The sequence below is a fragment of the Pan paniscus genome, chromosome 2 (assembly GCF_029289425.2).
Source record: "Pan paniscus chromosome 2, NHGRI_mPanPan1-v2.0_pri, whole genome shotgun sequence".
Taxonomy (NCBI): domain Eukaryota; kingdom Metazoa; phylum Chordata; class Mammalia; order Primates; family Hominidae; genus Pan; species Pan paniscus.
In genome coordinates, this window is record NC_085926.1 from 89,257,800 (window position 1) to 89,263,101 (window position 5,302).

A 5,302-nucleotide genomic window follows, 5' to 3' on the forward strand; every position below is an offset into this window, starting at 1 on the left:
GCAATTATTGGCTTACTTGTCTCCCTCTCTTAGAGAACTAGGACAATGATTTGCTTAATGTAATGACATTTTTATCACAGTATCTGGAATAAAATAAGTGATAATAGAAGATTTTATTGAGTGCTTATTAATATCAGGTATCATACTAAATGTTTTCATCTTTACAATAACCCTGTGAAGTAATTTCTATTTGTCCTTCATATTACAGATGATAAAGTAAAAACCCAGAGAGAAGATGTCATTCGCCTAATGTCACACATTTCACATGAGGCAAGCTGAGATTTCAATACAGAGAGTCTAACTGCAGGCCCATTAAGTACTATGTTATAGTGCATTCTAAGTGTAGAATGAATTAATAAAATAAATTTTTAGGATTCAGTGCTCCAAGGTGGTTAAATTAAATGTAATTCAGACAAGCTTTGACTTTCCAACTTAATAGCTGTATGAATTTCAGTAAATTGTCTCACTTTTCTGCACCTCTTTATCTTTATTGCTAATATGTGGGAAAATGGTACATCCTCCTTTTAGGACTAAATGAGATAACTTTCATAAAGCATCATGGTTACCAGAAGTGGTACGCAGAGAGTGATTGTATTTATTGAAAGAAGTATAATAAATAGCTGCATTGCTCTTTATAAGCTTAGTTATTCTATGTTAAAACACCAATGCTTCAGTTGCTTAAAACAAAAAGTTTATTTCTTACTCCATCATAGGACTCAGGCTGATGGAATATCTACCAACTGGAATATTACAGGTCACCAAGAGAGAAAGAAGAGAAGATAAAACATTAAAGATCAACTTTTAAGTGTTTGCTCCCTGGAAATGGCATATATCATTTCTATTCATGTATCTGACTATTAATGTCACATAGCCTTGTCTGTCATCAAGAGATTGGCTAAGTTTCAATCCTATCATGTGCTTGGAAGAAGAAAATTAGAATTATTAGTAAATTGTAATATTTATTACAGTAGTCAACATATATTTACTATTTTTTATTTTCGTCATGCCTATTATTTAAAAAAGATCCTATACAACTGAATTGTTAGAGATGTATACCCAATTCAGTTCAATGTAGAAATCAGTTCTGAACTCACTCTCATGTCCAAGACACTAGGCTTACCTAAATCAGAGAGTTCTGATGCTCAAGATGCTTATAATAAAACGACAGAGACTGTCATGTATAAATTTGATGTTGGGAATACAATGTAAGTTGAAAGGATGATTTCATAAATAAATAACCTCGAGTCAAAAAAATGCAGTAATAAATTCTAGCTGAAAAAAAAAGAAAGATCTACACACAAATGACATCCCAGGTAAAATATACTAGATAACAGTGATGCGTTAGAGAAAGATGGGGGAGATGAGGAAGTCTCAACCAGAGGAAAGATAAAGGCAAAGGCCAAGTAGTGCTTCACAACCAGAATTGAGCCCAGGTTGAAGTGTGTAAACTTCGGAAAATGGGGCTAGCCCTCACTGAGGACTGTGCTTACCATGCTAAGGGGGTCAGTCTTTATTCTTTGGGAACTGGAGAACCAACTGAGTTTTAGATCAGAGACATGGGTGATTAGACTTTTATTTTAGAGAGAAGGATGTGTGATTGTAATTTTTTGCCTCCTGGAGGAAAGTGGAAAGAAAATTCTGGATATAGGAGTACCAAGAATAATTTCCTCCAAAAGTATGAGAAGATACATTGGAAATGGAAAAGAGAGGTATCAAAGACAGATATAAAAGACAGTGGAACCATCACACCCAATAAAATAGGAAGCACTAGAGTGTAATGGTCAAGAAAAGAACAACAAGTTGAATATGGCATTAGGATTCTTTCAGTACAGAATAAATTACTGCTAGTAGCAATAATTGAGGACCACAAAAAGAAAGGTGTTGTAGCAAAGAAATAGGTTTGACTTGCAAAATATGAGATATAGGAGTTTGTAGGAGTTTCACGTGGAGCTGTTTAGTAATTAGACAGAGGTCCTAGCACACACTATAAAGACCAGAAGCACAGAAAGAAGAGCCAAGGAGAGAGGATGTGTGTGTGTGTGTGTGTGTGTGTGTGTGTGTGTGGAAGTGTATGGCAAATTGTGTAAAATGCTGGGCAACGTGGCAACTTAAAAAATCATTGGCAAATTTTTAGTTTATCCTTAGATGAATAGTGAGGGCAGAAGCCAGCACGCAGTGAAAAGACTAGAGGAGTAAATTGGAGATGATGAAGTGGATTATGAATTCAAGAAATTTGGCAGAAAGAGAAGAGTTATCACATTACCCCACTGCTCTAAGCCCTCCAGTCATTTCCAATATTACTCCACGTGAAATATGAAGTTTTTATCATGGACTACAAACCTCAACATCATCTGGAAGTTTCTGAACTCATATCCTGCACTCCCCTCAAGATCCTCTACAGCTAATACTGCTGTAGCCACATGGGAATCCTGGCTGTTTCTTGAACAAAATGCAGGACTTCCCCTTGTCTCCGGCTTTTTCATTTGGAATTCTGTTGATTCCCCCAGTTATTCACATGCACTCCGTTGGTTCTTTCTGATAAACATCATCTTAACAAATGGGCTATACGTGCTCACATGATTTAAAAATAACCTGGTCCTTTTTATCACTAATTATCCTTCCTTGCTCTTCCTTTTTTAATACTTATTACAACTTGACATATTAAAAATGCATGTTTTTGTATCCTTCCCTGTCCTTTACCACCCCCAGAATGTAAGCTATAGTAGAGCAGGAATTTCCTTTCTTTTGACCAATGCTATATTTCTAGGACCTAGAATAGTGTCTAGCAGATACTAGTTTTTCAATAATTAATTGTTAAATGCATGAAGAATGATATGGAGCTGTACTTAAAAGAATTCATAACATAAATAATTTTCTTCGTTGAAGTGAATCTTAAGACTATCTCTGGGGAGAAAGGACAAATATGGAGGAGCAGATTGGTGACTCCTTGAAAGGAGATTGGTTGTAAATAGGCTATGGAGCAATGTTCTGAAAGGAGAAGAGTATTGAATCATTTCAACAGGTCAGGGATAAATCTCAGAAAAAAGTAGAATACTTCCTTCTGAATCTAAAGAAAGGAATAAATGCATTGAAATAAAAATAACATCAAGGAATGAATTTGAAACCATTTATTCTTAAACTGAGAAATAGAATTCAAGAATTCTGAGACAGACCAGCAGAAAAAGTAAGGGAGAAGCTTGAGAAGGTCCAGGAATGGGGACTTTAGACATATTTCCTAGGGTGGAAAGAGACGGCTTCTACATTTCCTGAAAGTGAGCCGAGGGCAGAGTTCTCCCCATCTTCGTCTAGTTTTGCAAATTGTTGCTAATGTAATACTCTTTCCAGAACAAAGCCACCTGTACCATTTAGAATGAATACTTTATTCTACTAAAATCTTCAGGTTTAGTCTAATTTTCTGAGATAAATAGGCTAATATGGGATGTCCTATACTGAAATTAATACACACACGTACACATACAAACACACATATATATACACACATATCTTGATTCTTGCATATATACGTACATACATATATGTTTATATTTGTGTAAATGTACATAAGTATTTAAATATACATGTGTATATGTATATAGATCTTTAATATAGCCAATGAATTTCCTGCTTTTTATGTTTTCTTAGAATTGTCTAGTGAACTTTCAAGTATCTAGTATCTTCCTCTCTTGAAACTGTATTTTCCACTTCATTCCTGACAGAAGCCATCATCATCTGTTCAGAATGGTAACTGTTATTTAACCTTTAATGGGAAAAACTACAAAATATTTATCCTCCTCTGATAATCCAGCTGCTTGAATAGATGTTGGCATTTCTTTTTACTGTTCTGGCATCAGAAAGCCAGTGATAACAACACTTTTTTTCTATCTATAAAGAAATCCATGCATATTGAAAGGGAGAACATAGAGCAAAGAACATGAAAACTACCTGTGATTTTACAACCCAGTGTAATCACTTGGTAATTTTAAAAGTTTTTTTTAACCTATTTCTCTCCATATATTTTCAAGTATTCCAACTAATACTATGTTTAATTCTACAGTTTGATTTTTTTTCACATTTTCTATCATTAGCAATTTGGCAACTAATTGAATGCTCTTTAGAACATTATAAATTTCTAATAGTTATGTAATACTCTGTCATATGGTATTTATTTAACCATTGTTCTATTTGGAATTTCTTCAATTTTTATTTTCCATTATTAACACTACCACAAAAAAATTCTACATAAATTCTTTATTTCAGGTCATGTATCTTAAAATTCTTTAAAAAGTTATTGTTTCTGTGAAGAATTATAATTATAGCTGCTGCTAGAGTCTCATTTTTAAACCAATATTTCAGACACAACATGAAATACTAATACATAATTCTGAATTTATATTTTCATAATTATAATGTCTGAGAGGTTTCCATTTTGGGTTGTTACATTATCTTACCTAAGTATTCACAGTTGTGAATTTTCATGAATTTGTGCTCTAAGGCTGTTTGTATTGTGCATTTGTTAAGCTTACTTAAATTTAAAAATGTGCCATATGCCTTCTTGGATATACTATATTAGAATTGGCACTAAATTTAGTATTTGCATCAAACTTTTTATGATCACCATGAAAAACTACATTATTTTAATTTTGTTGAAAATAGCAAATGACATTGTCATCAAGATCAATATTTGGATACTGGCAGTTACCTTAAAAATTGTTTTATTTAAACCTCAGTGGATTTTTTGCATCAAAATATTCCCTGGTAGTATTAAAGCAGACATTATAAAGTCTTTAAGAATATGCTTCATAAAAAATAGTTATGTGAAGGATTTCTTCCTCCCTGGGCAGAAATATCCTTCCTTGTTGCATTTCAAGAGCTCTTTCTTTTTGTTGTTATTGTTCCAGGAACATAAGTGCTCCTGAGTGAATGGGTAATGTTAGTTGAGAGAAGGGCATAGAAGAGGATAAATCTCAATGTTTCTATTTGGAATTCATCGATGACATCTGCTGATGTTCAAGGCAGACCAAGTTGCTTAAAATGCAAACTTTTTGCTGTTCCCACCACAATCAATATTGCACATCTTTCATACTTTAAAAGCATATTTTACTGTAAATCTTCAAACATTCCTTAGGTGATAAATGGCAGGCTTTTAGAGATCAGGTCATTTCAACTAAGATGGCAACTATATTTCTAAGATTCCGTTCTCTTTAAGATAAAATGGGCTTTCTCTCTGATATAATAACAAGAAAAGAAAGGAAGACTTACCACCATTCTTACCCCTTTTGCTGCCAAATCAGAATGACATACA